The sequence below is a fragment of the Corapipo altera genome, unplaced genomic scaffold (assembly GCF_003945725.1).
Source record: "Corapipo altera isolate COAL_440 unplaced genomic scaffold, ASM394572v1 58634, whole genome shotgun sequence".
NCBI classification, from domain to species: Eukaryota; Metazoa; Chordata; class Aves; order Passeriformes; family Pipridae; genus Corapipo; species Corapipo altera.
Genome location: NW_020885365.1, coordinates 1 through 14356, shown reverse-complemented (window position 1 = coordinate 14356; position 14356 = coordinate 1). Strand labels below are relative to the sequence as shown.

Genomic DNA, 14356 nt, shown 5'->3' with positions numbered 1-14356 from the left:
GAGGCCCCGAGGGGCTCAGATCCCCTTCCTCGTGACTCTTCAACATGGCCACTTCTCCTACTACCGAAACTACAACTCTTCTCTTCCGGTCAGCTTGTGGTATGTTTACATTTCTGCAGGAGCGCCCATTGGACAGAACTTCAAAACTTCCAGGGGTTTCCACCCCTTGGGGGTTACCACTTTTCTTAGCCTCTGGGGGAAAACAAGATTCAAACCACTACACTCACCTTCAGTGTGAACTTTTAGTGCTACTCTTTGTGGAGATTTCATTCTATTTCCAATATGGACAAAAGCTCCATCCTGTCAAATCTATTCTAGACCCTCTCCAGTTCTTCCTCATTCCTCCAGAATGGGGAACCTCACACACAGACAGACCAGTCCCGATGTGGTGACCCCAGGGCTGAGTCCAGGGGGGTGACAACTCCCTTCTCTGGGTGCCCACACTCCCCCTAAGGCAGCCCCATGTGCAGTTGACCTTAAATCAAGGGGCCGTTCTGATTCTTTGTAAAGTCACAGAATGAAGCGGCACTGTGACACTGCAGGGCCTCATGGAACCAAAGGAATGCAGGGACACTGTGGAATCCCATGGAACCAAGGGACCATTGTGACATGCGGGGTCTCTTTGGAAAAAAAGGAACTCTGAGACATCTCAGAGCCTCCTGGAACCAAGGGCCCACTGTGCCTCCCCAGAACTCCATGGAATCAAGCAGAGCCGCTGCCTCCCCCCCGCCGCCGCACGGACCGGAGTCGCCGGCTCTGCGCCGCTTGGACACCTCTGGAGTCAGCGTGTTCTTGGGCAGCACAACTGATCTCAGACCAGAGAGTTTCCCACATTTGACTTTGCTCCCTTTTACCGTGGTTTTGTTTTTTGTTCTTTGTTCATTCAGGAGGAAAATGGGGAAGGGAGGCACGTGTTCATCCCTGTTCTCACCTGTTTACAAAAGGGAGTTGGGGCAGGGTGGGAGAGAGGAGGCAATTTCTCTCTCTGCTGTTGCTTTGAACTGTTCTGTTGGTATTGCTGTTTTTACTGCTATATTTCTTGTCAGTAAACTCTTATTTTTTCACTTATACCTCCTTGTATTTTGTCTCCTTGTACGGGTGGGGAATAAAAGAGGAGTGAATTCATTTTATTGGAGTTCCCACCCCAATATGTGTCTTTAAACCAGGACAGGTTGCTCAAAGGCTCTCTGAAATTTGGCATCATCCACAAATGACTAGAAAATGCATTTGTCCCATTATATAGAGAGGTCTTCTGCATTGGGGGGCAAGGGCTGATCACTGAGGGATTTCACCAGGAAGTTGCTACCAAGAGGACTTCATTTGACCAACTTCCAATCCACCACATCTTCCACTTCTTCAGTCCAGCTCTCACCAGTCTGGCCCTTAAGGTCAGCAGGCCATGTCAAGGACCATGATAAAGTCTGGGCCCACAACAACCCCTTCTTTTCCCTCCCACAGGGGTTCTGCAATCCCTGCCTTGTCCTTCCAACACCTGGGAATGGCTGCAGTAGGACTTGCCCTATCCCCTTCCCTGCTGAGCCTGAGCAGTCTGGAACTCTGCCAACCCTCCTTGCTGCCCTGTTTGCAAACTGGTTCCATGTCTACCTTTGCCAAGGCCCCAGAAAGCTCTGGGATGGCTCTGGCCTTTCCAAGGGTTTGGGAGAGGTCTCCCAGTGACACTGCCCAGCCTTCTCAATAGCCCTGACACCAAAACCTTTTCCATAGCCCACACTTCCAGAGGAGTGCCCAGGACACAACACAGGTTGTCCTGGTGGTTCTGGACAATGAGAAGGGATTTCTTCCCCAAGGCCAACCCCTCCATTTGGATTTGAGTGCAGCTGAAAGGTTTCCTCAGCATTTTCCCCGGTGCCTCCCTGCCCTGAAGGTTTCTGGCCCTCAGGCTGGAGCTGAGGGGGTTGGGCAGGTGCCTGAGGAGGGGGTAGAACAAGGGCTGTGTCCAACTGTGCCAGGAGGGCTGTGCTGGGCAAGGAGGAGGAGGCTGCAGAAAACAGTGGCACTGGGGAGGGGAGAGGAGCAGGTGGAGAGACCTTGTGCCTGCCCACGCTGGGCAGGAGCTGCCCCAGGATGGCAACTCTGAAGCACTCCCAGGATGTCCCTGTGAACAGGAGGGCAAGACTGGATCTGAAAATGAAACCTGGAAATCAGAGAGCAGGAGTGTCATGGTGACACTGCAGGAGAGTTCCAACCCTGCAGCAAGGTCACAGGAGAAGTGACCCAGTCCATGCAGTGGCCTCAGAAGATCCCACAGCATCCTGGAGATGCTGGAAGGGAGCCCAGCTCTGCTTCACAAGTTGCCAGGGCCTGTCCCTGCCTGTGCTCCAAAGGCTTCCAGCCCCCAGGACTGTGCTCAGAGAGCACTCAGGCCTTACAGCGAGAAAGGGGCTCAGGAGGACAGTGTGGAAGTGGCAAGAGAGCAGCTCTGCAAAGACCAAGCACTGCTGCTCCCTGGCAGTGCTGCTGGGCTGGGATTATTGTCCCCTTCCCCTTTGCAAATACACCCTGTCCTGCAGTGTGCTGTCCTTTGGGAACAGCTAAGAAGAAGGGTCTTGGACAAAGAAGGCACTGCAGGGTCCTTTATTTTGTTTAAATAGTCAGAGAGCACAATTCATCATTTATACAGTCTCAGGATTAAAATCAAAAGGTGGACACTAATTTAGAGAGGGCAGATGCATAATAATATTTAATTGCACAGAAAACTATTACAAGAAGAACCCGATGATCTCCACGAGAAACCTGAGCAGGAAGGCTGGGCCATTAAGGAGTCCCATTCTGAATGCTATGCACCAGAAAACTGGCACTTTATTGCTCCTGAAAAGCATCCAGTCATCATTTTCCTCAGGGCATCCTTGAGCTCCTGATTCCTCAGGCTGTAGATGAAGGGGTTCAGTGCCGGAGGCACCACTGAGTACAAAACTGATAGTGCCAGATCCAGGGATGGGGAGGAGATGGAGGGAGGTTTCAGGTGGGCAAATATGCCAGTACTGGGAAAGAGGGAGACCACGGCCAGGTGAGGGAGGCACGTGGAAAAGGCTTTGTGCCGTCCCTGCTGAGAGGGGATCCTCAGCACAGCCCTGAAGATCTGCACATAGGAGAAAACAATGAAAACAAAACAACCAAATCCCAAACAGACACTAACCTCAATGAACCCAATTTCCCTGAGGTAGCCTGAGTGTGAGCAGGAGAGCTTGAGGATGTGTGGGATTTCACAGAAGAACTGGTCCAGGGCATTGCCCTGGCACAGGGGCAGGGAAAATGTATTGGCTGTGTGCAGCAGAGCATTGAGAAAGCCAGTGGCCCAGGCAGCTGCTGCCATGTGGGCACAAGCTCTGCTGCCCAGGAGGGTCCCGTAGTGCAGGGGTTTGCAGATGGCAACATAGCGGTCGTAGCACATGATGGTGAGGAGGAAAAACTCTGCTCCAAGGAAGAAGAAAAAGAAAAAGGTCTGAGCAGCACATCCCATGTAGGAGATGGTTGTGGTGTCCCAGAGGGAATTGTGCATGGCTTTGGGGACAGTGGTGCAGATGCAGCCCAGGTCTGTGAGGGAGAGGTTGAGCAGGAAGAAGCCCATGGGGGTGTGCAGGTGGTGGTCACAGGCTACGGCGCTGAGGATGAGGCCGTTGGCCAGGAGGGCAGCCAGGGAGATGGCCAGGAAGAGCCAGAAGTGCAGGAGCTGCAGCTCCCGCCTGTCTGCGAATGGCAGGAGGAGGAACTGGGTGGGGGAGCTGCTGTTGGGCATTTGTTGCCTCTAGATGTGGAGCACTGTTTAAGTAGGAAATAACAGTGATAAGTTAGGGCAGAACATTCTGAGAAAAATCAAAGTCACTTTCCAGCACCTCTCTCACTGCTCCGTTGGTTTTCTTCTTCTAGGAGTCTTTCCTTCAGCTCCATGGTCGGAGCCCTGCTTGGACCTCATTACATCTTCCATGAGGAGCAGACCCTCTGCCCACTGGCTGGGAGGGCTCAGCCCTGCTCTGCACTGGCGGGGTCATGGGCATGGTGGGCACAGGGGTCCGTCCTGGTGTTCAACTGTATCAGATGAAACTGCTCCCACTGCAAAAGGGCTTGTCAGCATCTGCACTCCTAGAAGAACCAAGAGAGCAGAAGGCAGTTTCAGAAGTTTGAGTTTGGTTTTTTTAGACTCCCCTCATCTCTACTGAGGAGTGTTCCTTGATGTCAGAACCCCTCAGCACTTCTGATGCACTCAGGGATAACAGAGCAGGTCCTGCCAGGCAGGAGAATTGTCCCGGGCTTTGTGCAGAGTGAGGGGACCTGGTCTGTCCCTCTCTTGTTCCCAACTGCCCTGGGTTTGCTCCTTCCTGAGATGGAGATTCATCAACCTCCCATTTGGGTCTGAAAAGCCACCAGACACTGTTGAGAGCAGAGGGATCCATCCCAGACCCCTCAGTGTCCCAACCTGTCTCAAGGGCTCAGCACCCCACTTGGAGCCAAGGACACCTGTGGCTCATCTCCCCAACCCAAGAGCATCTCCTGGCATGGGCACAGCATCTCTGCCCCTCTCCACTGGAACTTTCAGAGAACACAGCTGTGCTGGGAGGATGGTTTGCATTCTCGAGGGCAGCTCCCAGCTTGGAAGGACACCTCAGAAAAGAGCCAAGTGTCCTAATGACGGGGTCTGATTGAGGGAAAAAGAGCTCCTTATCCAGGCCCACAGACTTCACTGCCCACAGCCCACAGGGCAGAGGACAATTGGAATGTCTCATTCCCAGGGACACACCTGCCATAGGGGAATCCCAGGATCAGTGTTGGTCTGTGTAGCTTGAACTCCCCTCCCCAGTGAGCCTGAGAGAAGGAGGGAACAACCTCAGGACCAGGGGCAAGCTGAGAACCAAGGAAATGCACAGGGAGGGTCCAACTGGGAGAGGGGAGAGCAGAGCCCACTGGGCACTCAGGGCAGCCTCACCCTGAGCCAGCTGTGCCACCTCCCAGACACCAACAGTGCCAGCAAGTTGTTCTCAGCCCTGAGCAGCTCCTCACAGTTCCCTCTGCAACTCAAACCACCAAGCATCTGGCTTGAGAGCTTGAGAGAAATCCCTCCTTGGACCTTCCCCTTGAAGTATCCCTTGGAAAATATGCTGGGGTGCTCTGGTTCTGTGAACAGCCCTGACCCCTGAAACTCTCACTTGATAGCAGAAGAAACCTGCCCTGCCCTGCCAGGCTTTGCTCTTTCCACCCCCAGCCTCTGCCCAGCCCTGAGGGAGCTCCCCAGCCCAGCTGAGAGCTGCCCCTGGCAGTGGCAGAGCTCCTGCCCCAGCACAGCCCTGGGCTGCAGGACCCTGCTCTGCAGGACAGCTTGGGGCAGCCTGGGTGGCACAGCCCAGCTTCACAACCCTGCAGCCATCCGTGGGAGAAGGGAACCCTGCTGGGATGTGCCTGGGATGGTGCAGCAGGGAGTGGGATGTGCCAGCATTAGGAGATCTTTGCACCAACTGCAGACACATTGCCCTTCATGCTGACTCACCATATGGGAGCCTGGAAAGATTTGTCCTCCAGTGGATCTTCCTCTCAACTTCCCTCCCAGCCCAGGCCTTGCTTTTGTGCCCTGGGTGCTGCAGGCAGTGCCCTCAGCCCTGCTGGGCTGTGCAGAGGAGCTGATCACCAGCAGAGCTGCCTCTTTGAAGCTCTTCTTGCTTGCCAGGAGCTCCCTGTGTGCCAGGAGCCCAACCCAGCTCAACAGCACAGCAGCAACCCCAGGGACTTCATGACCCTCAGGGGGATTGATGTTGTTTACATGAGACTCAGTCCCTGAGAGGAAGTTCAAACAACTTCTCAAGAACTCAAAGTGAGATTCAAACGCTAAAGTTTCTTGTAGTGCCAATGAGTCTCACTGAGGGACACAACTGAGAACATGTCCCCAGGTTCCAGTTAGAGCAGAAAACTGCAGACAGTGATGACAAGGATGGACAAGCAAGGGAAAGGTGGCTCTGATGCGGAATAAACCTTGACTTGTTTCCTTAATCCACCGGGTCAAGCCCTGACCCCCAGCCCCTGGGAAGGCAGATGCTGTCCCTGCCTCATTCCTCAGGGCTCTTCCTGGGGCACTGGGATGTGGGATGTGCAATGCCAAGGGCAGGACCATGGGGTGGCACCTGCCAGGCTGCTGAGCAGGGACAAGGAGGTCACTAGGCCCCAGGGCTGCAAGGGCCACTCCCCTCCTCCTGGCATCAGGGGCACAGACAGCAGCCATGGCCAAAGGCCTGCAGAAGGTGGCTGTGTCAGGGCCTTTCAGCTTCTCTCCATCCCTGTCTGCTCTCCAGCCCAGGCTGTCCTACGGTGTCCATGCCCTGCCCCTTTCCCTGCAGGCTGTCGTCATCCCCCCGGCTGCCCCACCTGGCTGGCACCTTCCTGCACTGACATCTCTGTGTCCTCCCTGGCTCTTCCTGCACACACAAAGCCTTGGGCTCATCCAGACTCCTTCTTTGTGACATATTGCACAACAACACTGACCTTGGAGGGGAATTTCTGACTTCTTGTCACCAGTCTAGGCCACCCCAGCTGCCCTTGGTGGCACTAGTTCTTTCTTAGGCTGTTTTCTGACAGGAAGAAAAACTCCACCAGCTCTTGACACCCCCCTTCCAGACCTCTCAGGCTGCTCCTCTACTGTCCTCAATCTTCACACCACTGACCCCTGAGTCCTCAGCCTCTATATACGGGTCATGTGCTTGAGGCCCCAAATTCCCTCCTGGGAGATCTCTGGGACCTCTCCAAGGTTTTGGAAGATGACAATAGAGTGCTCTTCTCCCAGGAAATGCAGAGGGACACTTTTTTCCAAGGGTTGTCTTGGCAGAATGAGACACAATATCTTTAAACTTTCTGGGACAAGGGAGCTCTGAGCTCTGGGTACGGAGGGAGCTCCAAGTGCCAACCACTGGAGTGGGAGCTACAAATCATCAGGGCTTGTGTTCTTTGGAGGGTCAGACACTGGTGAGACTGCTCTGTGTGTGTGTGCCCATGGAAGGACTTGAAGGGCACAATGAACTGTCTCAAAACACTGTCAAAGCAGGAAAATCCCATAAGGCACCACAACACATAAGTGCTGGTGGCAAACAGGAAGGCATTTAATCCCAAGGCCTAAAGGGAGGTGAAGCTTTGGAAGTAGCCCCCAGGACAGAATTGCACTGTGCAGACTGTGGGAAAGAGCAGACAGCCCCAACAGGAAGCCAGGGCTGGTAAGGCAGGTCTGGGGAACCCATCCAGACAAAGGTTCCCACCTGCAGACTGGAAGCACACCGGGCAAAACTCCCACCGTGGCAAACTGTGGGAAAGGAAGCAAGTCCTTGTAGACGTGCCAGCCCAAGCTGTGGCAACACCATCTACCCCCCTGAATACCCGGGGCTTGGGCTGTATAAAAGTGATAGCCCAGAAGCACAACTTGGGGACCCTCCACCGAGCAGAGCACGGGGAAGAAGGACCGGCGGGAGCCTCAGGGATCTACATGGTGTGATACATTTACTTCATCTCTGTCTCTCTCTCACTGGCTTCCCACCACCCCCTTCTTCTCTCTCTTTCTATTTCTTTTTCTCTCTCTCCCTCCTACTTACTGTTAAATCAAACCCAGACTGCTGACTTTGGCACATGGTCTCCTTTATAGCTGAATTTGGGCAGAGGTGTCTCTTAATAATGGGAACCTGACTATATCCCTGAGGTTTTACAGTGTGGGAATGGCCACTGGATTCCATGAGGTTCCACAGAGTCGCAGGGTCCATTTGGCTTCGTAAGGCCCTGTAGTGTGATAATGGACCCTTGATTCCATGAGTTTGCAAAATGTCTCAGCACTCCTTTGGTTCTAGGAGGCCCCACATATCACAGTGGCCCCTTGGTTCCATGAGATTCCACAGTGTCCCAGGAATCCTTTGGTTCTGTGAGGCCCTGTAGTGTCACAGTGGCCTAGTAATTCCATGTGGTTCCACATTGTCCCAAGGTTCCTTTGGTTAAATGAGGTTCTGCAGTGTCACAGTGGCCCCTTGATTCCATCATTCCACAGTGTCCCAGGACCCATTTAGCTCTATAAGGCTCTGCAGGATTACAATGGTCCCTTGATTTCACAAGGTCCTGAAATGTCTCAGGGTTCCTTTGGTTCCATGAGGCCCCACATGTCACAAAGGCCCCTTGACTCCATCAGGTTCCACAGTGTCACAATGGTCACTTAGGCTCAATAATACCCTGCAGTGTAAGAATGTCTCCTTGATTCCATGAGGTTCCACAGTGCCAATATGGGCCCTTGATTTCTTGATGTCCACAGTGTCCTGGGGTCCCTTTGTTTGCATGACGCTCTACAGTGTCACAGTGGCCCCTTGATTCCATGAGGTTCTGAAAAGTCCCAGGGAGCCTTTGGTTCCATGAGGCCCCGCAGTGTCACAGTGGCCTAATAATTCCATGTGATTCCACACTGACCCAGGGTTCCTTTGGTTCCATGAGTCCCAAAGGTTCCTCAGTGTCACAATGGCTCCTTGATTCTATGAGGGCCCGAAATGTCTCAGGGTTCCCTTAGTTTAAAGAGGGCCTTCATGGCACAATGCTCCCTTGGTTCCATGAGATTCCACAGTGTCCCATGGTTCCTTTGGCTCCAGGAGGCCCTACAGTGTCACAATGGCCCCTTTACTCCAGGAGGTTCCACAGTGTCCTTGCTGGAACACACAGGGCTGTAATGTTGTCACCCCTGCAGAGCTGCCTCCAGCTCTGGGCTCCAGCACAGCAAGGACATGGACCTGATGGAGTGAGTCCAGAGGGGACCATCAAGAGGATCAGAGGGATGGAGCAGCTCTGCTGTGAGGAAAGGCTGAGAGAATTGGGATTGTTGAGGCTGGAGAAGAGAAGGCTTTGGGGTGACCTAATCATGGCCTTCCAGTGCCTGAAGGGAACCAACAAGAAAAATGGAGAGAGACTTTGGACAAGGGCCTGGAGCGACAGGACAAGGGGCAGTGGCTTCACACGGATAAAGGGAAGGGTTGGAGGAGATAGTAAGAAGGAATTCTTGACTCTGAGGGTGCTGAGATGCTCTTGAAGGCCCCTCCCAAGCCAAAGCATTCCATGATTGTGGGACTGGTGGGTGAGGTGGTGGTCAGAGCCATCTGGGGCACAGGGACCCAAAATGAGGGAGTTTTCCATTGTGGGGAAGGAAGGAGGGGGGCAGCAGAACTGACCCCTTGGACACCTGGCAGGCAGGCTTTGGCTGGAAACTGGTGATGGGGAGCTGAGTGAAACCCCCACAATGCAGTAGGAAATGGTCAGTGACCTGCTCTGCCAATGAGACCCCCACAAGTGCCTGGGCCCACATGGGATGCACCCAAGAGTCCTGAGGGAGCTGGAGAAAGAGCTGGCCAAGCCACTCTCACTCATTCCCCAGCAGTGCTGCACAACTGCACAAGTCCCAGCTGACTGGCAACAAGCAAATGGGATGCCCATCCCCAGGAAGGGCCAAAAGGAGCATCTGGGCAACTCCTGGCCTGTCCCATTGACCTGAGCACCGGGGAAGTCCATGCAGCAGATCCTCCTCAGTGCCATCCCATGGCACAGGCAGGACAACCAGGGGATCAGGCCCAGCCAGCGTGGGGTTGGGAAAGGCAGGTCCTGCCTGACCAACCTCATCTCCTTCTCTGAGAAAGGACCCGCTCAGCAGCTGAGGGAAAGGCTGGGGATGTGTCTCTGTGGAACTCCAGAAAGCCTTTGGCACCATTTACCCCAGCATCTCCTGCACAAACTGGCTACTCATGGCTTGCCCAGGGAACTGTTTGCTGGGTGACAAAGTGGCTGATGGGCCAGGGAGTGGTGGGGAATGGAAGGAAATCCAGGTGGGGCTGGTCACTAGTGGGGTTCCCAAGGGCTCAGGGTTGGGGCTGCTCCTGTTTAACATCGTTGTGGATGATCTGGGCCAGGGGATCGAGTACCCCCTCAGGAAAGTTGTGGACAACACCATGTTGGGTGTGATTGTGGATGTGGTGGAGGGCAGGAAGGCTCTGCAGAGGGATCTGGACAGGCTGGATCAAGAAGGCCAAGTGTCAGGGCCTGCCCTTGGGTCCCAACAACCCCCTGGAACACTCCAGGCTGGGGGCAGAGGGACTGGAGAGCTGCTCAGCAGGAAGGGACTTGGGGGTGCTGCTTGACAGCGGCTGGATATGAGGCAGAGTGTGCCCAGGGGGGCAAGAAGGCCAAGTGGATCCTGGTCTTTATGGAGAAGAGTGTGGCCAGCAGGAGTAGAACTGATTGCCCCTCTGTGCTGGGCACTGGGGAGGCCCCACCTGGAGTGCTGTGTCCAGTTCTGGGCCCCCAGTGCAAAAAGGCCCTTGAGGGGCTGGAGCGTGTCCAGAGAAGGGAACGGAGCTGGGGAAGGCTCTGGAAAACATGTCTGCTGAGGGACGGCTGAGGGAACTGGGCTGGTTGAGTGTGGAGAAGGGGAGGTTCAGGGGGGACCTCATTGCTCTCTGCAATGATCTGAAAAGATGATTTTGTGGGGTGGGGGTTGGTCTCTTCTACAAAGCCTTTAGTGACAGGAAGAGAGGAAACGGCCTTAAATTGCATCGGACAAGGTTCATATTAGATATTCAAAAACCCTTTTTAGACTGAGAGAGTTTTCTGGCATTGGAACAAGTAGCCCAGGGAGGTGGGGGAGTCTCTAGAAGCATTCAGGTGGCATCTGGATGTGGCTCTTTGGGATGGGGTTTGGGGGTGATTCTGGTGGTGCTGGGTTGACAGTTGGACTAGAAGATCTGGAAGGTCTCTTCCAACGTTGATGATTCTGTGATTCTCTGACCTGTCATCCCTGTTTGCAGGTTTGTGCTCTAACAAGACCCTGGGGATGTTTTCTCTGTTGGGTCCACAGAGATTGTGTTGTGTGAGCTTTTTTCCTCTCTGATCAAAACAAGGAGTAATTAATGCTAAATCCAGCAGATGGCTTTCAAGTAATAACTTGGTCCAGTTTGTCCAACTGTGTCCAAACAGGTGAGGAAAATCTGGAACTTTAGAAGAGTTAGTTTTCTCACTCATTAGCAGGATATCCAGGGGTGCACCAAGTGCCTTCCGGTGAGGAGCACAAGAGACCAGTAGACAGGGACAGTATTGTTCTAATGTTAATGTCACTGGAGCACAGAGTGAGATCACTTCTGAGTTGTGTTTCTTTAATCAGTGATTGGGAATAAAGAGAAAATCACATACTTGATGACACTTTAGCATTTATTTCATACTCTTAACAAGAAGGTATTTTCCAGCTGGACTTGGAATAAGGTTCCATGGTGTATTGCAAATTTCTGTCTCAAGTTAACAGTCTACTTCTTCCCAAAGAAATTCTCAGCAGCTAACACCCTTTCATCATCTGGCTCTTTCCCTGATGCCTTGAGCTTGTTGCTCCTCTTGATAAATACCCATTTGACACAATGCACTGGGCAGCTTTTGCCAAGTGCCACTGAATCTCACTTCTTCCCTTGCCTTGAGGTCGTTGTGCTTTAAGAATCTGGCTGTTCAGGTGCCCTGAAATGTCTCTAGTATTTCAATGGGAAGAAGCTTCAAGATGTACTGTTTGGCACACATGAAAAATTCCCTGCCCAGAGAGCCATGGAAATGTAGGTGCTGCTCAGTAATACCCCTTGACTGGGACAGGCACTGATGACAATTTCTCCTGTCCTCTCTCTGATTCCATTCCCACTGTTTTGTACAGACTCCTTGTGGGAAGATTTTGCATTGTGCAGTTTGATAAGTTAGTGCAGGTGTGTGTTTGCAGGCATGTTCTTCTTCTGTATTCCTGGATAAAATTCAGTAAACTGATACCTGACTTGAGTTTACCCCCCTTCCCCCCATATTATTATTTTTATTTATTTCTCCAGAACAGCTGGAGAAAATGAAGGTACACTTAGCCCCAGTTTACTTGCTGCGGTAATCTCTTGATCTTTTTTTTTTTTTCACCTCCCCAAACTGATGGGTAACTGTGAAACCCAAGGTCAGGAATGTGGTTGGAATTCCAGGCTCCAGCCCAAACTCCTGTTATTCACGGGGGCAGATGCTGTTCCCACAGCTTGGGTTGGCACGTCTACAAGGACTTGCTTCCTTTCCCACAGTTTGCCACGGTGGGAGTTTTGCCCGGTGTGCTTCCAGTCTGCAGGTGGGAATCTTTGTCTGGATGGGTTCCCCAGACCTGCCTTACCAGCCCTGGATTCCTGTTGGGGCTGTCTGCTCTTTCCCACACTCTGCACAGTGTAATTCTGTCCTGGGGGCTACTTCCAAAGCCTCACCTCCCTTTAGGCCTTGGAATTAAAGGCCTTCCTGTTTGCCACCAGTGCTTATGTGTTGTGGTGCCCTATGGGATTTTCCTGCTTTGACAGTGTTTTGAGACAGTTCATTGTGCCCTTCAAGTCCTTCCATGGGCACACACACCCCGCCCACTCTCACCAATGTCTGGCCCTCCAAAGAACACAAGCCCTGATGATTTGTAGCTCCCACTCCAGTGGTTGGCACTTGGAGCTCCCTCCGTACCCAGAGCTCAGAGCTCCTTCAGAAGGGTCACAGCTTTGAAGATTTTGCTTCCTGCCCAGCCCTAGGGAACAGGCACAGCATCTCCCTTCCTCCTTCTCAGGATGACAGGATATCCTCGGGATGGGTGCAGTGTTGGAAGAGGTAAACATTAACCTGGCTGTGCCCTGGGCACTCTCAGCTCCCTAAATGAAAAGTTCTGGAAGGCTGGGAGAAATCCTGAGTTGCAGCTCTTTGATTAAGTACAGTCTTCTTTAGAAGCTGAAGCTCCAACCCCTGAGTGGAGGTTCCTTCCCACCACCCCTCCCACTGACAATCCCCCTGAGCAATAAAATATCAACTTAAACATAAAAGGACAGTGGCATTCATCCTCCAGAAAGACAGGACCAAACCCTGCAGCCAATTTGATGACAGAAAAAAAAAATTAAAAGTAAATAAAGAATACACAGAAAATTGCTTGATCCTTTGTTACATTTCCAAGATATGGAGACCTACACAAACTGTCAGTAGCAGAGTGCTCAGAGTACATAAAGGAGTGTGATTTCACCATTTTGTTAAATATTGCTTTTACTAGATTTTCGTGTCTTGTATTTCTTTAAAAATATTCACGTGCGAGATTGAAAAAAGTGTTTCTTTCAAAAACAGCTCTAGAAACCAACCCAGAAACAGGGGGAGAGGGGTGAAAGAGCAGCAATAACAGGTACAAGAATGGTCTGAATAAAGCAAGTCACCTCCTGCCCACCCATCCTGGCACCTGATGGGAAGGAATTTTGGAAATGCTGAGGAACAAGCTAGTACTACATTTTAGATATGACTTTTTCATCTCTACATCTACAGGACTTTAAATTGTTTCATGTCTAGCTGGCTTGGAGGGGGGAGCGCACACACAACTGGTTTATAATCTTTAAATTATTTTTACATTTTTTTAAATTTTTATTTCTATTTTGTTTGTTTGTTTGGGGTTTTATTTCTGAGGACATTCCAAACAAGAGACAGCAACTCCACATCATCTTCTCATTCTAACTTGCCAAAGTGATCTCTGATCACACCCATTAGAATCTCACTGGAGCCAACACGACATTTTGTGACAGCCTGACCAGTTGTTTAAGGAAAGAGAGTGTGATGGAGCAAAGCTGAATGGACACATCTGGGATACTTCTGACACTCCTCAGCAGGGTTAATATTGATTTGTTTTCTTTGGTTAAGTAAGTGCTGCCAAAACACATTACACTCCAAAGTGCTACTGAAAAGGCAATACCAAGTCATTTAAAATATAATTAAGGAATACTATCTAAAATAGCAGGATACAATTCAGTTTCATAGTTTTCTTTAATGTTTCACAGGATTTTTACTTCTTGACAAACAAACCATAACAAAATCAAAAAAAACAAAATCCCCACAACTACAGGACTTTTGGAGAGGACTAAGGACCATTAAAATTGAATGTGTATTTTATATTTTTGCCTGAGGACATCATGATGCACATTAACAACCACATGTAGGAGTCGTCCCGCCCTACAATAATTCTATTCTTTAGGTGTAAATACAGCCAAGAACACACATAGCTTAAAAAACAGTTCTCCATTTGACAGCCCAAACTTACAGGAATATGAATAAATACTATTATTTTCATTTACTTAGAATGAAAAAATCTTAAAAAAAAATACAACATCTTTTAAAAACAAAACTGTGAGTACAATACAAAAAGTGCTAGATTACATGGAGAATGTGGTGCAAAATCAGATGCAAACACTTTACATTGCTGGTCAGCTCTCTTCTCAGGGATTAAAAAAAACCCAAACACATAAAAACACATAAAAGCAGCTGGATTTTGACAAGCAACTGCATGGAGGGAAGT

At 51.1% G+C, this 14356-nt stretch overlaps 1 pseudogene; it reads right to left on the bottom strand.

The window, feature by feature from the left end:
• Window positions 1-2720: 2720 nt before the first annotated feature.
• Window positions 2721-3757, bottom strand: LOC113940438 (annotated as a pseudogene).
• Between the last annotated feature and the right edge of the window lie 10599 nt (window positions 3758-14356).